At 36.9% G+C, this 27,561-nt stretch overlaps 2 long non-coding RNA genes across 2 annotated transcripts in view; one reads left to right on the forward strand and one right to left on the reverse strand.

Annotated features, from left to right (window-relative positions):
- LOC138138849 (uncharacterized) overlaps nt 1-27,561 on the reverse strand; it is a 206,940-nt gene that overhangs the window by 134,265 nt on the left and 45,114 nt on the right. The gene's annotated exons all lie outside the window — the stretch shown is intronic.
- On the forward strand, nt 9,105-25,762 carry LOC138138851 (uncharacterized). Its single transcript, XR_011162122.1, has 5 exons — nt 9,105-9,123; nt 9,173-9,361; nt 9,717-9,948; nt 10,009-10,185; nt 25,366-25,762. It is a non-coding gene; the product is annotated as an uncharacterized lncRNA (long non-coding RNA).

Raw genomic sequence — 27,561 nt, forward strand, 5'->3', positions numbered from 1 at the left:
CATAGGTTAGTTAAATTTGAATGTACGCATTTCTTGTGATTGTTTAAATGTGTGCATTTCTTTCGATCATTTAAGTGTATACATGTCTTTATTTATTTAAGTGTATAACATTTCTTTAATTGTTTAAGTGTAAAATTTCTTTTGATTGTTAAGTGATAAGTTTAAGGCTAAGTGTAGGGGTGTGGTATCGGTGCCTGCCGTTATCTGTAGGAAAAAAGGTGACCTGCGTCCTATCGCGGAGTAGGAGATTCACCGGTGAACGCTGGCACGATCCACTCCATGATGTATTTTTGTAAAATGTAAAAGTTAGTAAAAGTCTCCTAGAAATGCGTGTGTTTCCATGAAAAACCCAAAAACACTACACACTATTCATCCATTCGATCCCTCTTCCATCCTCATTCAACATTTCTTCTCTACTTTCATCTCTCTTTCTCAATTCTACGCATTCATTGAACAAATGTTCTATCGTCTCCTTTTTTTCTCCACACATCCTGCACACTCTAATCCTATCCTCATTCCAATATTTATTCTCTCTCTCCTCATTTCCACACCTAAATCTTGCTATTATCACTCTCTCCTTTCTACTCTCTCTTCCTAGGTACTTTGGTAGTTCTTCCGTTATTATTTTTTCATACTTCCCATTGTACCTAGATTCCCTAATTCTCGTTCTTCTTTCCTGCACTTGCACATCTCTGTCTCTCTGCACCAATTCATCTGTCATTGCTCTGCCTCCCTCTCGCATTCTTTCTATCTGCGCTCCTGCATACCCATTTCTTTCGAAATATGCCTCCCTCTCTTTCCATACCCCTTTTCCTATTTCTTTCCTTTTTTCTTTCAGACACTCTTGCAAAATTCTACACTCTCCTCTCTCTATCAACCTCTTCTCAAATCTTATTGCTCTCTTTCCTGCTTCTATTCTTATTCCATCCCTTTTTGTTTCCTCCATCACTATATAGCCCGGTGTCTCTCTATCTACTCCTAGCACCTATTTCAAATATTTTCCTTGCACCCCTTCCAACCCTTCTTGCTCTCTCCATCTCCATATTTCCGCTCCATACATCATCACGCTTTTCTCCAGACTATCAAACATCATTATTCTCCTTCTAAAGTCATGTCCAAATTTTCTCTCTCCTATCCCCCATACCGCTCCTATTATCTTATTCGCTTTTTTCACTAACTCTCTCACATGTGCTGCTGCTGTGTTTCTTTCATTCATCACATAACCTAAATACTTAAATTCTTTCACTTCTTCAATTTTATCCTTTTCCCATCTCCACTCATTTATTTTTCTCCTACCACCCCCCTTTCTAAACACCATCATCTTGGATTTCTCTACATTCACCGTCAACTTTTTCCTCCTCATATATTTCTCCATGTTTCCCAACATTTCTTTCATACCTTTCTCCTCTCTCGCTAGCACCACCAAATCATCCGCGTATGCCAAAGACCACACTTTTTCTTTGCCCACCACGACCCCCCCTGCCTGCCCCTTCCTGAACATCTCCTCTATATCTCCAATAAACGCTGCAAACAGGCTGGGGCTTAGTGGGCAACCTTGTCTTACTCCCTTATACGTCTTGAAACATTCACTCACTCTTCCATCCACTCTCACTTTACTTATCGTCTCTTCATATATCTCTTCTATTTTTGTTACCAGATGCTCATTTATCCCTTTCTTTCTCAAGTATTCCCACAGTAAGTCTCTTTCCACATTATCAAAAGCCGCCTTCAGGTCTACAAAAAATGCATATATCTTGCTACCCCTCTTTTTTATCTCATTTCCTATTATATGATTCAAGATATATACGTTGTCCATAGTCCCTCTACCTTTCCTAAATCCCGCCTGCCCGTCTGGTAACGCACCCCGCTCATTCATTTCCTTCATCAGTCTTTGTTCCACAATCATCGCGTATACCTTATATGCCGTATTAAGGAGCGTGATCCCCCTGTAATTGCTGGCTGTATCCTTTTCTCCTTTCTTATATATGGGGCATATTATCCCCTCCTTCCACTCCTGGGGGAAGCCCTCTCCCTTCCACACTCCATTCATTATCTCTAACAACCTATCAACTTCCCTTTCAGTTCCATATATCCACGATTCGTTATGTATACCGTCCCTCCCCGGTGCCTTTTTCCTTTTCAGTTTTCTTAGTTGTTGCTCTAATTCTTCTCTTGTTATCTCTTCTATTTCTCCCACTCTGTGTTGTCTCTTTTCCTTTTCTTGTCTGTTTTCCTCACCCCCCAACAACTCACTGAAGTACTTTCTCCATTCCTCCATAGTAATTCTATCACTCACTATTTCTCCTTTTTTCTTTCTTTCCCTATTTATGTATCTCCACACCTCTTCTTCCGTCTTTATACCTTTCATCTTCATTTCCTCTTCCATCCGTTTCTTTTCCTTCTTCTCTTTGCATACTAATTTGTACCTCTTGTACTCTTCCTTCGTTGCTTTTTCTTTTTTCCAATTTCTTAGTTTCTTTCTTGCTGCTTGCTTCCCTTCCCTGCATTCTTTATCCCACCACTCGTTTTTCCACAGCCCCATCTTCTCTCTTATCTCTATCTCTTTTTTTTTCTGTTGCATTTTTTACGTTCTCGCTCAGCTCCCTCACTTTTTCGTTTATCTCTTCTTCTTCGTATTTTGCCTCCCTAAGTCTTGCTCTATACTTTTCTTTTCCTTCTTCCGTCCAAATATTCTTCACAATTTTTCTTTTAACATCCTTCATACTTCTCTCTTTCTCTCTTCCTTTGGTCCTCACTTCCAATGGCATATGATCCGACTCCACTCTTTCTCCCACCTTAAATTCTTCTATTTCATCCCATGCTTCTTCGTTCACCATTACATAATCAATAACTGTCTCCCCTCTCGATCCAATATACGTGTACTCCCCTTTCTCGTCTCCTATGCAGTTTCCATTAAGTACGTCCCACCCTCTTTCTTCTACTAAGCTAACCAGTTCTCTCCCTTCTGCGTTTTCTATTCCATCTTTTGTTGGTCTTCTTTCTATTGTTGCTTGTTGTTCTTCCATCCGCCTTCCTTTTCCCCCAATTCTTGCATTAAAATCCCCCCCAATCACCAGAGTTCCTTCTTCCTGCTCTTTTACTCGCTCTTCTATTATTCTCTTCGTTTCTTTCATACTTCTGCTGTATATTGTTACAATTCTCCATTTTCTCTGTTTTCTTTTTACCGTTCTTTCCATAAACCCTCTTTCTTCTTTTACTCCAGATCCGTTTTCTTCTTCCAGTCCCTTTTTCACACCCATTATTATCCCACCTTTCGCTCTCCCTTTCTTGCTTTCCCTCTCTGCATATTGACACTTCCACTCAAACTCTCTCGGCATTCTCTTTTCCAATCTTTCCCACCCCTTTTCTTCCACCCACGTTTCTACCAATCCCACTACGTCAGATTCTCCCAAATACTTCCAAAACTCATTCTCTTTATTTTTTATTCCCGCTACATTCCAGAATACTATTCTTATTTACTCTGCCTCAGTAATAATTGTTTAAAATACTCATCTCCGGAAATTTGATGGATACTTGATATAATTACATCGTCAACCTCTTTCATTTCCGCATTTTTCTCTTAAAGTTCCTCATCTTCATCGCCCTGTGGTGAAGGGCTGAAGAATATCGCCACTCTTTGTGATTTAGGGGATGTAGGAGTCTTCCACTAGTCAAATTAAAATTTCACCGTCACCTACGGAAACAGCTTTACTAGCAGGGTAGTTTAGCCACCTTGTTCCTTTTAACTTTACCCTGGATGCCAACACTCGGGCACTGTGAGCCTCAATTTGAGTGCCTTCGTTCCTTCGTGCCGCGAACTAGTCCGTGGGCAAAACTAGTTCAATTTCAGTGCCCATTGTCTTCTCCATGTGACTCAGCGAGCAAAGGTTTGCTGATTTCTCAATTTTCCTTCAATTTCGTTTAACTAAACCTCACTTCTTTGTTTATTTTGGTCTGTCAACTGTCTTCTCTCATTAAAATCCAACACCCAATACTTTTCCTGCGACCGCAGCATACGGCAGTACACCATTGGCCCACTCAATTTCACGTGGAGTTAACAAAAACACCGAGTTTATAAAAGGGAGAGATAGGAGATTTTAGCTCTCTTCCCGTTTTGCGTGTGCACCAAGTTTGTTTACGTGGTGAACGTTACCGTCAGATTACCGTTAAGTGCCGCAAAAGGGAAAAGCAGCTACAATCCCGTAGTTGCAGTCGAGAACACCCACGACTAGACATCTCGCTGAACAATTTCCCGAGAAAGGCCAGAGTAAAAACTCAGGGGAGACCTCCAACCTTCTTATCTTCGACCTTCCGCCTTTTTTTCTTCACCTAGGTAATTTTCTATTGTCTTTCCCAGGCCTTTTTTGTTTATCTCGTCACTCTCGCTCTTTATCTTCGTTCTACCGTCAAATACCGTCTTCGTACCCCGTACTCCCAAGAGGCAAGTTCGTGATCCTACAGGAGTTACCGCCGGATTCTTGAGGCGATCTACCTACAACGCTCCGCGCAGGCGTAGTCCTCACCGCCAATGCTCACCCTCACCGGAGTCCCGGAGTCCCGGAGTCCAGCTTCCGGCAGCGACTAGCACCGCAGCAACTACGGTCAGAGCTTTTAATTCTTAGCGGAAATTTGTCACCAGGAACGGACGATTTGTTCCGTTACTCTGCGCAAAACAAATCTACCGAGTTGATGCGCCAGTCCGCTGAATTGTTATAAAATAAGTCATAATTAACTTGACGCGTGATTGTTCGCTCGAATTATTCAAACATTTTTAACAATTTTAACGCCCTGTACGACACGTGGCCACGCGCTCTAATATAGGACAAACTCCCGGGTCATAAACTGAATCGCAATTTATTTTTATTTTCAAATGGTAGCGGCTTTATAGGAATATTTACATTTAATTTTCACAATTTCATTTATCATATTAAATACCATTTTTATGTTCATTTTTTCAATTTTTCAATATACGTTCATTTCAACCCCTTTGTATCATTGAATTGCCGGAATTTTTCTTCTGAGGTTTTCGGATTTGGACCCAGAGTTAAATTTTTAAAACTTTTTTTACAACCAAATCCGTGGCGCCCTATTTTTTTCGAAAAGGAACCCCCCAATACACAAATTGCTCTCCAACTGATGCCGGCGCAGTGGACCATCCCCTCAGGTAGGTTTTTGTTTTAGATCAAATGGAGACAAGTCCACAAGTGTTATTTCAATATTTGAATGTAATTAAAAAATTATATATTATCTACAGGGTTATTCACGAGAGGGGTATTTCTCAATTTCTTTTTGCCGCAACCCATTATACACATTGCAACAATATCTTGATTTCAAATTTTGAAAATAATTATAACTGAATCCACGATGGCTTAGTCCTGTCCCTTTGACGTTAAAGCAAAAAATCTTTGTCAATTCGAAAAATTTTACAATAACGACGAAAAAATTGACATGCTTCTCATTTATTAAGAATATGGAAAGAATTCTGTCGCCATTGCGGATGTTTACAAGGCGATGGTTAACTTAATTTTGATTAAATAAAGGTTATCTGCCAATCTGACATTTTTCACAAATCTATCCAACTTACTTTGATCTCTAATTTAAAAGAAATACCACATTTGATTTAGTAGTCACTGCCATTGGTATTGTTGGTTGCGGCAAAATAAAAATTCAGAAGTACCCCTGTATATGTTATAAAGGGAAAAATATCTACAAAAACGCTTGTATGTATACAGAAAAAGTTACATACATTTTTATAAAACTGGAATCGGATTATCCATCAGTAAATTATTATTTACTGCATCGGGATAATCTTCGTTAGCCCTACCTCCACTAGTTTGTTTATCTCTTGGTGCGGGGGTAAACGAAATCTTAGATAAGAGATTAAAAATATCAGAAAGGATTGAAGAATATAAGTTAATTTATAAATTTTATAGACAGTTATTGCATTCATATAAGGCTGATAAAATAAATAAAAAAGAAATAAATTTACGTGAAGAAGAATTTGTCAGTAATTTTAATTATTTTCCCAAAGAGAAATACCTAGAAAAAGACCACTTAAACGGTAATTGATGATTCTTATTGTAATAAATGAGATGTATTACTTCGGTCTGCCACTCTATTTCTCACTGTTTAATCTTTATCAGACATGGAAATGAATATTACTAACTATTTGGAACAGTTTGGGTATTTAGCGTCAGCGTCCACACAGTGGACTAGTGCTTCGCATGCCGAAGCAGACTCAGGTCTACGACTAGAGAGTAATGACTCTTTATTAATAGAAACAAGCGACTCTTTAATAAGATTTCAAGAATTCTATAATTTACAGGCTGATTGAACATTAAATCAAGAAACACTTGCTTTGATCAGTAAACCTAGATGTGGTGTTATAGTTATTAAGGTATCAAGTCAAGGGTGTTATAAGGTTGATAATGCGCGAGGTCGGCAGAGTGAAACCCAAGGGCCTCCGGCCCGAGAGGAGTACGCCGACCGAGGCCGTAACACCAAGGGCGTAGCAAAGGGGAGGGGCAGGTGAGCCCGGCCCACCCCAGAATCCTTCTGGCCCACCCCAGAATAAAAGTAAAACACATTAAAAACAAGATACATCTGCAATATCTATCTATCATTTGTCTGTGGTTTAAAATCTGGCCCACCCCAGCAAAAAATCATTGCTACGCCCTTGCGTAACACCCATGATGCCTTCAAAATTTAATGTCCGACCAGAGATCGGATTCAAATAGGCGTTAGGTAGGAAGCGGATAATCAGTTCCTAATATAATTGCATGCAAAAACGCTAACCAAGTAGCCCAAGTACTAATCGCTCACAATTGATGTGGTTTCATATTATAAATACAATTAGCGCACGAAATAATGCTAGTTAATCCGACTTGCGATGGTGTTTATTGCTGAACAGGTCGACTGTATGGTTTTTGCCGAGTTTTTGTTCCGTTTTTATTCAGCGTGAGACGGAAGCAATGTTCGGTGGCGTCCCAAGTGTTTAGCGAATTTATTTGAATAAAATTCGATAAGGTTGTAAAGTAAAAACTAAATTATCAAATAATAATGGAAACAATATTCAAACCATGAGACGCCAGGTAATCGTCGAGTCTTGTACTGCTTCAAAAAACAGACAAACCATTATTAAATCGTGAAATTAGGTACATTGGGCCTGACGCCTTGCAAGTACGGTGCCGCACGTTCATGAAATCGTCCCCCACTACTTAAATCGCCTAAATCTGTCCGAACACTGCGTCCGACTGATTTCGTGTGTTTTTTGGATTGACAAATTCACTCATGTTATGCAAACAGTTGACACTGACGAATAGTGCGCCGAATATCGCGAAAAAATCTAGTCATGGTCAGCAAAAACGCATTTTTTACTTTAGATACTTTACTGGAAACAGTGAAGAATTTATTAGAATTTACAGGGGGCCGAAATACTTTATACAGAATATTAAAATCAATGAGGTTTAAATACAAAATTGTTAATAAGGGAAAAATTCTTTGTGAATAAAAACACGTCAAAATTTTAAGTCGGAACCTAATGATGAAGATGATTCTGAAGATGAAAAAATAATGGAGGAGGTTAAAGTTTAAATGTCTTTTAAAAAAAGTGATTCCGTTTTGGAGATGAACTTTTCTGCTTGTTAAACTAAAGATAGCGTTCTTGAAACTCATTCAACGACTAAAGCCTCCACCAGATGTGTATTTCTTGATTTTTTTTATTTGTCTTTTTTTTCAACGGCGCTTTCGAATTCGACTCGTGCTAACGCACTCGTCAAATTCATATCCCAGCGCCGTTGACATTCGTAACACCACCACAAAAATAATCATATATTATACAACGAGAGGATTGAAAATTCTCGATTATACGAGACGTGTTTCCGGCAACACGTCGAGTAATCGAGAATTTTCCATCCTCGAGTTGTATACGGGTAGACTATATCATGAATAAAATAAATAAATAAATAAATAAATAAATAAATAAATAAATAAATAAATAAATAAACAGGTTCCCGAAACCGACTGGGCGCATTCAGTAGCAGAGCGATTTAATGTGACGTTAATGTGACGGCTAGGGCAAAAATTTTTGTAAGTTAAGGCGGCGAGCGAAAATACAAAGGTTGGTATATTCGAATATACAAAGGTTCGTATATTCGAAATCGCCCTGGTTACTACAATAAGCGCTGTAATACATGGTAACTAAAGAAAATCAAAGATTCTTATTGGTTTATAAAGTAATGAATGATATAGTCGGCGTAACATTGACTACTCGTCGTATTACAACTGAATATTGGATTATAAAGTTAGTCACAATAATGAAATAGAAATTAAATTTAATCCAATAAAAGTTTAAAATTCAAAAATAATTCTGTGGGAATCAACTACCGGATGATTTTAAATGATTGTGACTTTTTTCATAAGTTGGTAATATTATTGTTGGTTATTCTGCTTCTTAATGTGATAGTTGACATAAACATAGGCGTCCTCGCCCATTTGACACAATTTATTAATACATAAAATGTCAAAATGACGTACGTACGCCAATGTGTTGATGAAGGTATCAAGTTTGCCAAAATAATTTATGAAAAATGTTCCCAACTTAAGAAAAAAAGTCACAATCATTTAAAATCGCCCGGTATCTATAATACCCATAATAATAGTATTGTCTCCTTCGCAACCGCTGTCAAGGCGATTTTAGTTGGGTAGTAACAAAGAAATGAAATGGTTGTAGAAAAAAATATTTCAATGGAATGTCACGACCGCATTTCTACTTCTACTTCGAGTTAAAAAATTTAAAAATCCACCAATATTAATTTGTCAGAATCCTTATTGAACCAATGAAGAATTTATGGATTATTCTTCTTGTCACTGTCCTTGCGGTACAACCTGGTGTAGCAGTTTTTAACCCTCCTGATCAGTTTTGGCACCACGTACAACACAATGACAAGTATTACGAATGGGACTCCAGGATAAGGAAGTCCACCGAGAAATTGTACGAGCGTTTCCGGAAAAGAAAGCACGCCGAAGAACTAGACGACTTGCCCATGTTGAAACACAAACTTGAATCACTACCAGACATTCCCAAATCGTTTTACTCCCTCGACAAATGGCGACGCTAGCTGGGTAAAAAAAAATCTCATTCAGAAGTGGAATTATAATTTGGTCATTGTAGGCGATAATAGCAGCTTCGATGTTGAGCGACAGATTGTGCATTGAGAGTAACGGATCCAGGACGAATCGTCTCTCTGCAGAAGACCTACTCGCGTGTTGTTCCGAATGTGCTACACAACAAAATGGTTGCGGTGAAGGTGTTGTCCAGAAAGTGTTCCAGTTTTGGATGGGACAAGGCATTGTTTCAGAAGTAAGACACAGCTAAATTATTTCTTGTAGCTACTCTTCAAATAACGTGTCTTGGTATGTTGTACGTTCTTCAAATATTCTTGTATCATTGATTCTTATAGTTCCAGTCCTTTATTTAAACTAAAGCGTCAAGGTTAGAGAGCGGCCATTTGTCAAATAATTAAACCATCAGGGACTAACAAATTTCTATTTGACGTTGACCAGTTGTCTACCTGGGGCACGTTTCTGCGAAAATTCTACTTTCTAGCTCTACTTCCTATTTCTTTTTGTGTAGTGTCTTCATCATTCTTCACAAACTTCCCTTAACCTTAATATTGTTTTGGCCGACACTAGATAATACTTTTTTTTTAACGAAGGGCTGCATGCCGTACTCAAAATCTTCGCGTGTGAACCAGAAAAGCAGCGACTGTGAGTTACGATGCACTAATCCAAAATTTCGCACAAACTCGTACAAACGAGATAAACATTTCGGATCGCTCTCGTACAGACTACCAAACGATGAATTACAGATACTGGTTGAAATGATAAAACATGGTCCTGTTGTGGCAGAAATGACGGTGTACGAAGACCTTCTATATTATAGCAATGGTAAGATCAACAGTAACACCACTTTCAAAATGACATTTAGCAAAAAATTGATTGTTTTAGGAATTTACGAGCACGTTGTAGGGGAAAAAATTGGGACTGATCTTGTTAAAATAATCGGATGGGACTCAGAGCATAGCGTAACCGCCGAAACCAACTATGAGGAGCCCGTAAAATACTGGATAATAGAAACCAGTTGGGACGATGAGTGGGCATCAAAAGGATTCAAAATTGTCAGAGGTACGAATCAGTGCGGCATTGAATCGAAAGTAAGGGCAGGGAGGAAGCTTCCATGGCTGGACAAGGATGAATATTTGGAAATCCGAGCACCACCATCACCTAGATCAGCTGAGCGTAGATCATTGCTTGTCGCACATATATGGTTCATCATTATGTCTGTTATAAACAGTGTTGTTTTAATATAACTGCGATTTTTCTCAAAATGTTTAATCTGGTGATGCAATAGTTTGCGTAAGTAAGCTCAACTGATCAGTGGTCTTGGGCGCCGCAGCCCATGGCTGGAAAAGGAGGAGTCTGTGGCGAAGCTTGCCAAGGCCAAAGCCATCGAGTGGGATTGACCGCGATTGGTGGACGGGGCCGTTGAAGTTCAGGGTAAATGGGTGCGGTTCGTCGATGTCAGTACGGAGTCATGTTAGCAGGCTAGAAGCTATTTTTATTTTGGAAAATAATCTTCACGAAACATAGATTTGTACTGAACTTATGTCATATGGCGATACAAGTCCGAGACCAGTGCGAACAAGTTTTGAATTTGAAAGTCCAGGTCTAATAAGTTTACGTTCTGTTAGAAGTTCAGGTCTGGTGTTCGATGTTCGGGTTAAAGCCAGAGAATTTGTAGGAGATCCAGGTCTGATGGTTGATGTTCCAATTGCAGACGGAGAACCTGATACTGTAGGGTCAAAATAATTCCATAATTGGATCATATGGACCCTGAGCGTTCATAATGGAAATTTCTCCAGGACATACTCGTACACTCATTTTTTTTTTTATCAAAATAGGCATAAAAAAACTTCGTGAATATCACAAACAATAGTTATTTAAGATATAAGTGTAAAAAGTTATCCTTTATTGCACGAACGGGTTTAAAATATGACCGAGGTACGAGGGAGTATTTTAAAAGATGTTAGTGCAACAAAGGAACTTTTTACACGTATGTCTTACAACATTTTATCTACGATCCTGAGATCATCACACCGGTTTCAACATAAATTTGTATAAAATAATTCATTGGTTCAATATTTCATGAATAACCAAAGTCGTTTGAGAACCACGTCGTTTAGCAACCTAAACAATGTTTCCAACAAATTTGATTGTTGTATTCTGACAGTTCTGTGCCATAAAAGCGAGAAATCGTGCTCTAAAACTTTTAGAGAACGATTCCGTCAGTTTCTCTAAACGTCAACTTTGACAACAATTTTTAGTGCAAAAAGTGCCTACTTTTTACGCGATCGTAGATAATAGTATTTTACAGTAGAAGTCCGTTAGGATAGCCTTTACTGCCGAGCCAGAGATTTTGTGAGACGAGCTCGCAGAGCGAGTCGAATAATACTGGCGAGGCTGTAAAGGCCCTAACGGACGTGTATTGTATAATAGTTTTTGTAATATCTCTACGATTCGTTCACAATTATCTTTTTAAATACATTTTTTTCAACGCCATTGAAAAAACCGAATGAATAATAAGTGTGCAGAGGACGTCGTCATGTCAACCGTTGTTTGTGAAAAAAAATTGTTTCAATGTTGTTTGTCAGATTTGTTCAACGCTTAACTTTCCGTTGAAAATAAGTGAATGAAATCAATAAAAAATCGCAATCAAGATATTCCCGATGTCCGGAAGTGAGGTCATCGTTATTGTCTGCAAAATCGCGCTTGTGTTAGTGAAGCATCATCTTCGATCTTGTCTCCATTTGCTGCTGTTTGTCAGATTTGTTCAACACTTAACTTTCCGTTGAAAATAAACGACTAAAATGAATAAAAAATCGCGATCAAGATATTCCCGATGTCCGGATGGCCGCAGAGCAAGTGAAGTCATCGTTATTCCCTGCAAAATCGCGCTTGTGTTAGTGTTAAAATTCTGAAGCATCATCTTCGATCTCGTCTACATCTGCTAGTGGCATACGGATTTCGATTAATTCAAGGTGTGTCCCATAACATTAAATATTAATTATTGTACCAATTGTAAAAAAGTTGAAAAATAAAGTTTAGATCTACGTTGCTATAGTTATTAGAGAGTTATTGCAAGTTCAAATGGCAACGAAACCTTAATAAGGGAACCTTATTTTGACAATTGCGCATGCGCAGAATGAAAAACGAATAGCGGAACTTTATTAAGGTTTAACGTGTGACTTTAATTAGGTTGTTATAAAGTCAACCTTATTTTCCTACCTTAACGTTAGAATTCTATAGCTTTATGCAATTTGACAACACGTCAAATAAAAATTTAAATTTTGATTGACATTAATTTATCGATCAAATATTAAAATGAACATTAGAAAAAGATTAAGATTCACGAGTGACGACGATATAATTTTACTAAGAGAAATTGTATCCAACAATCCTCTGGAGAACCTAGAGAATTGGAAACATGTACAAATGGCAGTTGAAAAAATTACTACAAAAAATTTTACAATAAGATCTTTGAGGGAGCATTTGCAACGAATGTTAGCAATTTGGAGGCAAAAAGATAAAATCGACAAGATAAGGTAAGTACGACCACCTGCCAAAGTAATTTCTTTAGCATGGTAAAAATCAGATCAAAATGAGTACGTTATATTCGTATAATTTAAGATCCGGAACAGAGGATGTATATTCTGAAAAGGACCATTTGTTGCAAGAAATCGAGGATTTGTATAAAAATTTAAGCCCATCATCAAACAAAAAGAAACGTAAAGAGTTATCATCTGAAGAAATTAGCAATAAAATAGGAAAAGACATGAGGGATCGTAACGCATTTGAATTTTATTGTACTGAATTAGAAGAATCTCATACCATTAACAACGGTGATGAGAATGAGAATGTTAATGCAGAAAATAATTTCACCGCTGAACTACATGAAATAGACGCTGGGGTGAATTTTACTCAAAATCCTATTAATTTAATAGAAGATAATAGATGTATAAATTCTAATGCCCATACCACTAAATGCCAAGAATCAACATTTGAAACAAATAATGAAACATCAAGAATTCCAACTAAAACAGGAAAAGAAAAAACAGAAACAATTATTTGAAGAAAAATGCTTTGGAATATTTGAACGATAAAGGTGAACGGGAACATAAGTTGCGATCTAAAGAGTTAGAACTGGAAGAGCGAAAATTACTGTTGGCTGAAAGAAAATTAAATTTGGAGGAAAGGCGCTTAAATTTCGACATTGAACAAAAGACAGAAGATAGGAAACTTTTGAATGATGTATTAGAAAGTCAACTCAAAGTTATACAAGTGCTTTCAAATCAGTTAAATTGTTTTGGAAAATTCTATTCGAATTCAAGTGATCATCAGAGTTCACAGTAGTTTAATTAAAAAATACTTTTCACATTTAGAATAAAATTAAATAATTTTTATTTCAACTTTTTTAACCCAAATACACCTCTAATGGTGGAGGTACTATGTCAAAATATTGTGAAGTTTCACTGCCATACAAACATGTATGACAGTTTGTTAGCAAAACAGCAATTTTATACATTGTTTCAACTTCTTGCAATAAAAGTTTCTGATTCTTTTTAAAGTCTACGAACGCGAATTGACTAGCCACCTTTTGAAACCCCCATTCGACAGCTATTCTCAGAACCTTCATAGAATTGTTAAAGTTTCTTTGAATCTGAGGCAAATTTCCTCCAGTATATGGACCAAGAAGCAACTCTCTGATACCATAAACTGCGTCTCCATATAATACATAACTTTCATGTTGAAAACGAGCTACTTCTACCAGTTCTTGGTATAAATTTGACTCTCTGAACATACCAGCATCATGTCTTCTACCTGGCCAAGCACCTTTAAGATTAACAATGAGTCCATCAGGACATAAAACAGATTGGTATTTTACACAGTGACATCTCTTGTGTCCAGAGTAGTATTGATCTTGGTACACTGAGGGTCGACAAATTTGTCTAGCGGTTCCATCTATGAAACCCCAGCAATTAGGCACTGCTGCTCCCTTTTCGTGAATTGCAACTGCATACTGCCTTAATCTGTTATGATTCAACCACTGCAGATTGTTTAAATTTTCTAGTAATGCACCTTTATTTGTTAAAATAATGTTGGCCGTATGTGATGCAATTTGCGATAAGGACTGCGAAGACAAATGTAATAGAGTCGTTAGGTCTTGCCAACGATTTGGATACGCTAAGCGTCTTAATAAAATTGCCAAAGCTGTTGTCCCTTCGACGACATTCCTACTTTCGGTTCTTATAAGATTTGGAATTTCCAACAGTCTGGCCAGTATTGGAATATCTTGTTTTTCAAATCTAAAATTTCCTTTAGCTTCTTCATTACTAATTTCATTGAGATTAAAACGTAGATTGGGGTGTTGTCCAATTCCACGATTCACCCACACCCAATATTATTGCTTCCAAAACTTGTTCCATTTGAAACTTTAAATTCACAAATATTATTTTTACTGTCATACAGTTTATCTATTTACGTCAGTTCAACGATCATAGTAACAAATGTACAAATAGCGTATTACTCTAATATATTTTTGCAATAAATGCCATTTAGAACAACGCTATTTTGTCAACCTTACCCATATTAACGTCCACCGTAATAGGGTACACGTTAATTACCGTGCTTTGCAATAAGTCTCTATTTAGTCATTCATAACGGCCGCTCCCGCTCATAACGGACACCCTTAACGGACTCCGGCCGTTATGAGGTTGTTTACATGGTGACAAACAATCCGGAAAGCCACCTTTAACAACTAGGTATTACAAAAACATGTTTACTGTTAGCGCCAAAACGTACCGCAATTACGTGTCCAAGTGGTAATACTGCATAATAGTGCTAGTCTTAGGTAACCGAAGACTAGCACTATTATGCAGAAGGTACACATTCTTAAGTGCGGACCGCACCTGACAGATTGACCACGCGCCTCGTTCAGTGCGGCCGCATTATTATTGTTTAAGCTTTTAACATTAAAAGCCAATATTTACGATTAACTAAACATAAAAAATAAATGTTTAAATCATACCTACTAGAAACGAAAAATAAATAGTCGTACTTCAATCCTACGTACTATTCCGGACACGGAATCTTGACCAACATTTGTTTGACATTTCTAAAAAAAATGATGTAAACCAATCATTAGTGTTATTAATAACTGACAATTATTAAAAATCACTTTAAAGTTTTTCTTGTGATATCAAAAAAGCAAGGAAATGGCATTATCTGTCAAAAGTTGGGTTATATCAAGGCGGTCTCTATTTTAACAGGCCGTGACACTGACTTCAGAAAGTGGTCTGTGGAATGGCCCACTAAGGTCTGGCAACGTTGCTTCGCCAACCTTTAAAAAAAGTTACTAGTTTTGAGGTTTCGTGATCGTGATCACTCACTGTCACTCACTATTTTGTCATTGTCAGCTGTCATTCAATCATCACAAAATATTTTTCTAATTCTCGTATTGCAAGTTTACTTCAGTCAAAGTATATCAGGTGTCCAAGTCAAGGTAATTATGTGTATCCTGTTTTATAAGATAGCTATTGTTAGTAAAATTTCATAGAGTCCTGTATTCTGAACAAGTATCCTATCCAAAATGAAGGTAGAAGTCCGTTTAGTTCACCGTGATTGCATTAGTTCCAGTGCAAATTCCAACGCATGCCACCTGTATACTGTACAGCTCAGGACAAAAAGTCGTACACAGAGACCATTAAAGAGAAAATGGAACGAGCAACAAAGACCTCACGCGCCAGTTTTTTAGTTTCAAAATCCCCATTCATGGGAATTTGAAAACGCTAACGTAGGAAGACTTGCTTGAAGCATAATTTGACTTGCAATTTGGATACGCAACATTTGTGTGGCATGTTTAGTTTTTCAATTACTGAAATTAATTGCACAATTAATTTCTATGGAAGTGCCAATATTTTTGAAACTCAGGATGCTATGGAATGGCCCACTAAGAAATTTGGCAACACAGCCAGTGTCCTGGCCTGTTAAATAGAGACCGCCTTGGTTATATTCAATAAAGGCCAGTTCACACATATTTATCAGTTAAATGTCAGTTGTGGCCAAGAATCCATGTCCGGAATAGTACCTCTATCCAAAAGTTTTAGAGTAGTGATCATATTAGGTACTAAGGTCACTAAATCAACACACTATAGTAGATTCATTTTTTTAATGACGAACTAAAGTTACAAAATTTAGTAACTTTTGTCTTGTGAACACATCTTTTCACCGCGAATTTGGACTTTTAAAATGGTATATTATGCACCGAGGGAGTGAAGTGGATGATTTTTACCCGAAGTGTAGTTTGTAGCCCGAGGGTTCTACAAAGCACTGAGGGTAAAAATCATTCACTCCCGAGGTTCATATACTATTTTTTGCACGACTCACCGATTTCAATAGAAAAAAGGCGAAAATTTGTAAATTATCACTAACTGTCAAGATAAATTTAAGTGTCGTGTTGACAGTTAAAAATAATTTTTAACCTTTCGGCTTCGGGCTACAAACTGCATCTCGAGTGAAAAAACAAATTAATTCGAAATAAATATTTATCATAAAAGGTTGAATTGGCTATGGTTTTTTGTCCAAGGGGAAAAAAGATGACTAAAAGCTTGAGTTGGCTATAGTTTTTTGCCCAAGGGGAAAAAAGACCAGGTTTACTCCATACAATCAGGGAGTAAAGTTGCTCATTATACACGGTGTCCCAGAACTCGCGCCCCAGAGAAAAAAGGAGAAATCTTCATAAAAGGACAAATAAATAATCTCAATGAAAAATGTTTCTATCTTGAACGGTATTCAAGAAAAGAACAGTTTAATTCGACCAATCAAAGCATTTTAAACCATCCAGGTCTATTTCCCGTAATTGTTGCTAGGTTGCATATTTTATTACGTTTTCAATAAACCGACTTTTGAGAAACGTCAGTGTCAAAATTTCATTCAAATCGCTTTTGTACCGCCGTCGTGGTCAACCATGCTCATTCATCATGTATTCTGCAGCGGATTATGTGGAAATGTTGATAATTTACGGAGAATGTGGAAATGAAGTAAATCCACATGCTCTATTTTCAAGAGCATTTCAGCAACGATTTTATATAAATTTGTGGGTTGGTTTATTAGGGAATCGTGTGGTACTATGGCGGACAATAAATTTAGGCCGGCAAATTTCTGACATTTCAAAAAAGTCAATGCAAGCGACCATTTATTGTCATTATGACTGATGCGTCAGTTTCTCAAACTGAAGGTTTTCAAGCTGTTTGGCGTTTCCTTTGCCTTTTTCGTAACTTACAGATCATGACGCACTAGCATAACTGATTTGTAGTAGCACTTCTCTCTGGTGCACACTTCTTTTCCCAATTTTAATTTTGATTATCGCTGTCACGATGACAAGAATGACAAAAATCAAAAATGGGGTTAGTTGAACATAATGCCAGCTTCACATTTTGATGTCAACTCAATGACAGGCCGGCCTAAATTTATTGTCCGCCATAGTATGTCTTCAATACAAATTAGTTTACATGTCAGCTAACTTCCCTCTTTAGGTAGGATCTTTTGAATTTCCTGCACGGTAAGCGCAGGACATTCACCCAGAATTTTGAATGGAGAATTTTTGAACGCAGAATGAAGACATTCCACTTCTTTTTTGTGCTATCGGCTAGTTTCAACACGACAGCGCACTACCACACTTCAGGCGACAAGTTCGAGAAATTTTAGATCAACAGTATCCTCATCGTTTGATAAGTTGTGGTGGTCCACGACATTGGCCTGTGCGGTCCTATTGCCTTATTGCTACAGGAGAACAATTCAGGAGTTGCGTTCAGAAAGCTTTTGCCACAATTACTTCTGAAATGGTTACGAATTCTAACCTGAATCTTTTGCGACTGGCACGATTATGCTTGCAAATGAATGGTGGCCACTTTGAGCACTTCCTCTGATTGTATTTATTTTTCGTTTCATAATCCCTTTTGGCTTGTGTTATACCTTTTCTTCCTGTTTTGTGCGATAAGCTTACGTGCATTAGAATAAACAAGGTTGTTTTCAGAACCGCCATTTATTTAAAAAAATAAAAATAGATTTATGTGATCGACGGCGAGTGTGACATCTTGAATGACATCTGCCTTAACCTAACATGTTGATGTTGACACTTTAGCGGACATGTCATTTTGACATTATTTAATTGTGACAATTTACAAACTTAGCAACCGATTTTATTCACATTAACACCTCAGAGTTCCCTTTCTGGAATTGGTGGATCTTAGATGTCTCACAATTCTCTTATGCAAGCCATTAATTGTTCTTCGACCTGTATACAGGTCGTGCAAAAAGTTAATTTTTTTATAGGTCACGTCATTTGTTCTGTCAAAATTGGCTCCAATCAAAGTATTGTGAAATTAAATTTGTATAATTATTTTGAAAAAAAAAGCAAAGTTGCACTAAACAAATACGAAAAGGCAGTTGAACGTAACAATGAAATAATTTTGCATTTTGCTACTCATCCTCGTCATCGTCGCTGTTTTCTAAGTCCGAATCGGAATTTTCAACCAAATTAACAATAATTTGGGATATGTCATGGATGCTAAAGTTTTCCATAAGCTTTGTCCTTGTCCTTAATTCTTCTGCGACTGAAGCCTGTACAGCACTTAGGGAGAGTTTTATTTTAGATTAGAATTTACCGAAAAAACATCCGCCACTGCATCTACAATTTTGTACTTTTCGTACTTGCGTTTCTATTATCTCCATGAGTAATTTCTTTTATTTTGTTGAAAACCTTTAAAATGTGCTGCTTCGTCTGCTTGCTTATTGATGCTTTACTCCGTTTTGGAAATTAATTAATTTTTATTTTTTTAAATAAAATAACAAATGGCGGTTCTGAAAACAACCTTGTTTATCCTAATGCACGTGAGCTTATCGTACAAAACAGGAAGAAAAGGTATAACACAAGCCAAAAGGGATTATAAAACGAAAAATAAATACAATCAGAGGAAGTGCTCAAAGTGGCCACCATTCATTTGGAAGCATAACCGTGCCAGTCGCAAAAGATTCAATTTAGAATTCGTAACCATTTCAGGAGTGATTGTGACAAAAGCTTCCTGAACGCAACTCCTGAATTGTTCTCCTGTAGCAATAAGGTAATAGGACCGCACAGACCAGTGTCGTGGACCACCACAACTTATCAATCGATGAGGATACTGTTGATCCAAAATTTTTCGAACTTGTCGACTGAAGTGTGGTAGTGCGCCGTCGTGTTGAAACTAGCCGATAGCACAAAAAAGATGTGGAATGTCTTCAAGCAAATTGGAAAGTTCTGCATTCAAAAATTCTCCATTCAAAGTTCTGGGTGAATGTCTCGGGCTTACCGTGCAGGAAATTCAAAAGATCCTACCTAAAGAGGGAAGTTAGCTGACATGTAAACTAATTTGTATTGAAGACATACCACACGAGTCCCTAATAGACCAACCCACAAATTTATATAAAATCGTTGCTGAAATGCTCTTGAAAATAGAGCATGTGGATTTACTTCATTTCCACATTCTCCGTAAATTATCAACATTTTCAAATAATCCGCTGCAGAATACATGATGAAAGAGTACGGTTGACCACGACGGCGGTACTAAAGCGATTTGAATGAAATTTTGACACTGACGGTTCTCAAAAGTTTCATAGCCGGTCAGTTTATTGAAAACGTAATAAAATATGCAACCTAGCAACAATTACGGGAAATAGACCAGGATGGCTTAAAATGATTTGATTGGTCGAATTAAACTGTTCTTTTCTTGAATACCGTTCAACATAGAAAAATTTTTCATTGGGATTATTCATTTGTCCTCTTATGAAGATTTCTCCTTTTTTCTCTGGGACGCGAGTTCTAGGACACCGTGTATACTTTGAATGCTCACATTTTTTAAATTAATTAGAAATCTTTAAAAGATGCAGGTACGGAAATATAGGATCGATTGCTAATTGCCTGAACCCAAAAAGAAAACTACTATACAGGGTGTTTGAAAATTGCTAGTACAAAAAAAAACTGTGGCATCTGGAAGCCCTAAGAAATCCAAGAAACCAATTTTTAATTTTTTAAAACAAAATGGATAAAGTAACCCTATCCCTGCATATTCTACGCCTCAGGCGGGGCAATATTTTTTAAACCTTGGTAACCAAGCGTGATAATGAAGGACTATACAACAATATGAAAAATTTATATTTTTTTGCAAGATCTTGGCAACCACAGATTGACAGTTTAAGAACATCAAATGTTTTATTTCATTATTGCTAAACAACGTGAAGTATCTTTTTAAAATACCTTAACTCAGTGCCGCACTAACAATTTTAACCCAATTTTTAGTCATTTTTATCTCGAAAACTAGAGGATTTTTATTAGAATTTTTTTTTGCCGATGACTTCAACTCACCATCACCAATTACCAGTTTTTTTTTGTACTAGCAATTTTCAAACAGCCTGTATATCAGTCTAAATATCTTTATTTTTGAAGAGTTATCTGTTAGAATTGCAAGCTTGATCAGCACTTCTTGAGCGTAGTTACACCATTTTATAAGGAACGGAAGTCTGTAATTACATAGTCTCACTATTCATAATACAAAAATAGCCCAGTCGCCAATCAACCACAAGAAAATTCCGTTCTAAAACAATACGATTTTTTCGAAAATCAAAATCTGTTTGATGTAGACTGTTGCCTTCGCATTATATTCTTGGTTCCTAAAACCCAAACGTTAATCATGTTAAAACCATAAAAAAAACTGACCATTCGGAACATTACACAATTTAGAACCACGTTTTGTTGAACTTGAACAACTCATAACACAACACCTATTAGCCTATTTCCGACCATAGTAATTTATCTAAAGAAACGTAATTGAATTCAAACGAAAAATATAACGAGAACAGAGAAAAACCAATTGAAACTGTTTTTAAAACAAAGAGAATAAATGTTTAACGAGACAACTAGTGAATTGGAACTTGAAAAGCAAGATACAATTATTGACAGTTAGTGACACTTCAAAGTTTTCAAACGTGTCTCTGTTTTGTTTATCCTCAGATTGAGTTTATTGTGATACAAGGACAGACATACCGAGCGATCAAATTAATTTGTAATCGAGTCATCCATGGATTTGAATCAGTATGTCTTTGTGATTGATATGTCGAGATCTAACCTGTGTTCCGTGCTGTGACAAATAATGTTCCACGAAAAAACAAACTGTGTCATTGAAGTTCTTACGACACTCTCCATAGGCAAAAATTGTTTCCTTTTTCAACAATATTGAAATTTCTGCAATTGTAGTCTATTTTTAAAGTATTTTCAATAAATTTACACAATTTGACTTTTCTAATAAAGCGCGCCCACTTTTAACAGATTTTAAGGGGTATACAAAATGTTGCTTGGCAACTTTTCATCAATCGTTTCAAAAGATAACTGCGATAAATTTTTCACAAAAAAATCAAATTTTTTCGTTGAATCAGACGAGTGATTTAGTTAATTTTTTTGTGTAGACACCTATTTTTTAATGTTCAACAATCTAATAATAATTGCGCTTAATTTTCAATAAAGGAAACACGTGTTAAAATTACATTTTTTAACTTGAGATAATTTTACTAGGTATTACTAATTGAACCTTCACCGTCTAAAATATCTGTATTTTAAATTTCATAAAAATCCGTTGGCAAATAACCGAGATATTAGGCTCGAAAATCTTTGTTGAGACCCTGTATATTTATCCGAAACTGAAGGTGCCATATTTTTGACAAGAATCATTTGCAATTGTTATGAACATTGACATTAATACTTGATTTACATTTGAAGTGTCAAAAAGTGACGACCAATGTATTTTGTCCGCTATAGTATCATGACCAACTTCATTAATACCGTGCCTTCAAATAAATTTGGAATTAGAGCAGGCTGTGATTTACTTATATATTTTGTCTATAACAGTTGGTATAGACGTTTAAACACGTGTATTGTGCTGTCCAAGGTCACTGATGTGCCTTTAAAAATGCCATATTACCAACTTCATAATAAAATCAAAGCCTACTCTAATTCCGAATTTATTTGAAAGCACGGTAGTATATTATGCACTGAGGGAGTGAAGTGGATGATTTTTACACGAGGTGCAATTTGTAGCTCGAGGGCGCGGCCCGAGGGTTTGACAAGGCGCTGAGGGTAAAAATCATTCACTCCCGCGGTCCATATAGTATTTTTTGCACGACCCAATGATTTTAATTGAAAAAAGCCGAAAATTTGTAAATTATCAGTTATCACTAACTGCCAAGCTAAATTTAAGTGTCATGTTGACCTATAGATATTTATGCATTAAAGGCATTAAGGGAGATATGAGGGCCCTTGGCCCGAGGTTTATAAGTCCACCGAGGGGAAAACATGAATATCTCCCTTGGATCACACAATATTTAATTTTTTAGTACCTGTACTTTCTTAAAAATATTTTGCAGAGAAGAGATGCGTGAATATACGCTTACTATAGTTTGGTTAATCATGAGTTTGTTGTAAATAATGTGGAGGGCGAAAAAATTTGCAATATCCCAAGGGAGTTATGAGTTGTTTTTCATAATGTGTATCTATGACGAAAAGAAACAATATCGTGTTACTAAAAAATAATAGTTATTTTTATATTAAGTGCGTGAAATAGTATATTATGCAACAAGATTTATAAACGGCACTTTAGACACGCGTTTCATGTTAGGCACGAGCGAAGCGTAGCGGAGCGAGTGTTTAATAAACAAGTGTCTAAAGAAGTTTATAAACGAGTTGAATACTATACTTTTTCTACGACCAAATTAACAAATGGAACACACAAACGAAACAAGCAACTTTTTTATTAAACGTTAATTTAAACATACAAACTAAATGAACATACCAAATAGAAATATATATATTTCTCAGGGGATACAAACTGTTGGTGGCTTCAGGTCCATATTTGAAAAATACAACGAATTATTCCACTGCAATGACGTTTTCTTTCACGCCGGATGCGAAACTGATAAACGTCAAAATACGAACTTAATCTAGAGCTAAATATGTCCAAAAAATTCAAGCCGTATTTAAAGAAACTTCGAGCGTGTTTAATATCCCGAAAACGCCCGAATGGACACCAAGTTGTGACTAATGAACAATCGTTTTTAAAGTGACGTTTTGTCAGTGCAAAATGTGACACTTTAGAGAAGGAAGTAGAAAAAGGTCTTTTAAGCCGAGACGTAGGTCGAGACAGTAAAAGCCTTTGAATCTGACGTATATCAACCAGTGACCATGTTGCTAGGTAACTAATAAAAAACAATGCATGAAATGAAAAACGGAAATGTGCGTGAAATCGCATTTCACACACTGGTATGTATTGTTTCTAACGGGTGACTATTAAACTTTTCACTTAGGGTTGGCTATGGAACATTATTTGTTTTCCGTTGCACCTTAGACACTGATAAGTTTGACATTATAGTTAACATTATAGGTTATGTTTCAATTGAACTGACTGACATTTGTCGTTCGTTGTTGCGTGTGTCTAAAGTAACAGAAAAAATAAAAACTCGTTCAAAGCCAACTCCAAGTGAAAATTTTAATAGTCACTCGTATCCCACCTCCACCCGGCGGCACGGCAATTTTGCCGGAGTACATACACTATTACGGATAATACTATCAAGTAATAGTGCAGTGCTTATCAACATAATTACCGGCGTCTCGCCTCCGCATTTTGACTTTGTGTATTATGTTCTGTGTCAATGTTAATGTTATAGTTACTACAGTATTAACAATGTAAAAAAAATACACGTAAGAAAATGACCCACTTCACGCAAGGATAACTATTTTTTGAATCAATTATAGAAAAAATAATTTTTAACCTTTGGGCTTTTTCAAATAAAATGTTTGGATCGTGCAAATAATATCGCGCGTTCAAATGAAATCCTGGGCTGGGAAGGCGTTGGAAACCGTCAATTGTTGTGTGTGTTAAAGCGTAGATTATTTGGAGCATGTTGACAGCTAACCTAAAATTTAGGGCCAAAAAAATCTTTCTTTTTTTTTTTCTTTGCAATGTTTTACATTGAAAATAGAATAACTTTACGATTCCTATTCTCGAAGCAAATATCTAAGGGTACTCTTTGCTGAAAACAAACATGTTCAATTATGTCCCGATTAAACATAAACAAATGTCATTCGTGTCAAACCGCGGGAAATTCGAACTTTACACGGTTCTAAACGGTTTAATTTTTCCAACGCCTTCTCAGCCCAGGATTTCATTTGAACGCGCGATATTATCTGCACCTCGGAACAATCATGCGATTGTTACCGTCGGTGCTTTGTAGGATCCTTGGGCTTCGCCTTCGGGCTACAAACTGCATCTCGCGTAAAAAAACAAATTAATTTGAAATAAATATGTATCATAAAAGGTTGAATTGGTTATGGTTTTTTCCCAAGGGGAAAAAAGACCCGGTTTACTCCAGACAATCAGGGAGTAAAATTGCTCATTTATACAAATACAGGTCGTGCAAAAAGCTCTTTATTCAACTCCAGTTGGACTATTTTCAATATTTGGTGAGTTATAATATTTAGAAAGTATTTGTCTCGACAGAGTCGGTCATACCGAATTTATACCATTCACGATTGTTTCAAATTTGGACTATCTATGAAAATCTGACATTTTAGTTGGCAGTATTGTGATTTGCCATAAGAAATGTATTTTAGGTTATAATTCAACCGAACACTGCTCCGAGGTTATTAAATTTTTTAAACAATTGACGCATTAGCACCAATAATCGTAAAATTTTAATTGAAATGAAACATACATATTTGTAGGGCAGTTCTGGATAAATTATTATTAACTAAATTAATGACGAAATTGACAACAATGCGAATATTTAAAAAGGAAACGTCATATGACAGGACCTGGCGCCAATCTAAGAAAAAAATATCTTGGCCTGCTGCGTGTTTAAAACAATCGTGAACGGCTTATACCGGGTGATTTTAAATGAATGTGACTTTTTTTCATAGGTTGGTAATATTATTGTTGGTTATTCTGCTTTTTAATGTGATAGTTGACATAAACATAGGCGTCCTCGCCTATTTGACACCATTTATTAATACATAAAATGTCAAAATGACGTACGTACGCCGCACCTGTACCATCAACATTCACAACACCCACTCATGCTCAAAAACAATCCTCGCCGGAGTCCTCCAAGGCTCCGAGCTTTCACCCACACTCTACAAGCTACACTGTAGTGTCTTTCCTGTTGCAGGTGACCAGCACACCAAGCCTAGACTGTTTGCAGACGTCACAACGCTAAGAACCAGCCACAAAAGGCCGACGATGGCCAAAAGAATTCTTCGGGGAAAACTGGAAGCCAGCTGCCCCTGGACAAATGCCTGGAGAGTCAAGATCAACCCCATCAAATCCAACAGCATCCTGATGATGTCGCCCCCGCAACTTCCGTCACGACAGACTCAACCTCAACGGGCAAGCGATCCCCAAGAGCCCCCAAACCAGATATTTAAGTCACAAAATTGTAAAAACCAAAACAATGACCCAAGGCTGAAAGGGCCCTAACCCTCAGCAGCCAATAACACATGTTCACAACTATGACAAACTACAAAATGTACCAAATTAAAAATTGAATAAAATGCATTTGAATTGAATTGATTTAAGAGGTTGATTTTTATACGTATATAACCTACAAATTTGTGGCTGTTGATTTCACGTCAAATATCTTTCAAAAGACGGTTGCAGTATTGCAAATAGCCGAATAATAAAATGCTCATAATTGTGTTGCCAACTCAAACAGTCCTTTTTGATGACCTGGTAGTTGATTGGCTACGTTATTTTTTAAAATAGTGTAGACTTGCCGTAAAGTGTAAAGGGACGGTCACGTTACCTGCGCGCAAAACCAATTTGTGTGGACGAGTCCATTCGCCAGTAAATATGGGAGATTTGTGAGATTTGTTTAACATGTTCATGTAGTGCAATTTTGTTTACGACTTTGCTTTTTGTGCTAACCAAATTCACCCAACACCCAACCGAACACTTATACGATTACAAAATTGAATGAAAAAAGATTATTTTACGTGTACTTTTATCCACAACTCTGTATGCATAAATTACTTCAGTTATAAAGTTATAAAATAACAATGCTAGACTTCGCCCTCAAATATGTCAAAAATCCCGTATTCTGCCTATTCCCAGGGCGAAATTTAAAAAAAAGGCTATGTTCTACCTCGCGATTCGCAAGTCACGTTAAGCCATTGGTCCCGGTCTATTGAATTGGTCATCATGCCCCTCATAGATTTGTAAAACCAGTCCTAGACTGCGAAACAAGTTTTAATATTTTGATCATATCACACCATCACAAATTGTTCAAACGAATGACCGGTTTTGCCACGCAACTGGAATATTTTGTCTGCGCAGATTTCCTCCACCAAATGTCATATCTCAGGCCGGCCTTACTCTAGCACTATGCAGTGCTGTCAAATGTCGAAAGCAGACGCAGGTCACGTCGACTTCTTCTTGATTCGGACTAAGCTCATCGGGCCATAATAAAACAAAATGGACTATACCTACCATGATCTAATGGATTCTGCGAAAATAAATTTCTAGGATTTTTTTTTCTCCCCTACAAAAGGTTTTCACAAATTTTCCACTTGTATGTAGAGCTAATTTGAATAGAGAAGAACCTGTCACGTGATATGCGTAAGAGACGAAATTTGGTTGGACTCGGGCGGACTAGTCCATTTCTTTCTGCAAGGGGAGGTGGCGACTCAGGTGCGCACTTGCACAAGTGTAGCGTCAATTAATTTCAGCTAACAGCTTCTGAAATAGGTATTGTTATGTTTAATAATGTCTGTTAAAGTGACCTATGTTAACTAATAAAGTATATTCAAGAATTTTTAGTATCAATAAATACATATTATCACATAAATCAAACTATGTCGAACGTCAGACAGATGGGAAAAACAATTAGCTACGCCCCTGCACTCGGTGTCCCTTCCACTTCAACGCGCAGCAAAGGTCACGTGACAGGTTCTTCTCTATTCAAATTACCTCTACCTTTTCTTCCTCGGTACTGTTAACAACGTATAAAATGCCGTGAAAATAATTTTCAATAAAAGAAAAAAAATACATTAATGAAAGAGTTCGATCGATCTACATTGAATCAAAAAGATTTTGCTGCGTCCAAGAACATAAGTGGGTCAACTTTACGTACGATATTAAAAAAAAATGAATTTGTTTCGGCCCATGAAGGAGCCAGCCGGAAAAAAAATACAATCGGCGAAATATGAGGAGCTGGAAGCGAAAATATTTGTTCTTCCAAGGCAGAAGCTCTAACATCCCGACAAGTGGTCCGATTTTGCAAAAAAAGGACCGACAAGTTTTTCCTGGTAATAACGCTTTCCCGGCTAAAGCGCTCTTTTTCTTCGGTCCCTAGTCAAAAAATGCTAAC

The sequence above is a fragment of the Tenebrio molitor genome, chromosome 9 (assembly GCF_963966145.1).
Source record: "Tenebrio molitor chromosome 9, icTenMoli1.1, whole genome shotgun sequence".
Classification (NCBI taxonomy): Eukaryota; Metazoa; Arthropoda; class Insecta; order Coleoptera; family Tenebrionidae; genus Tenebrio; species Tenebrio molitor.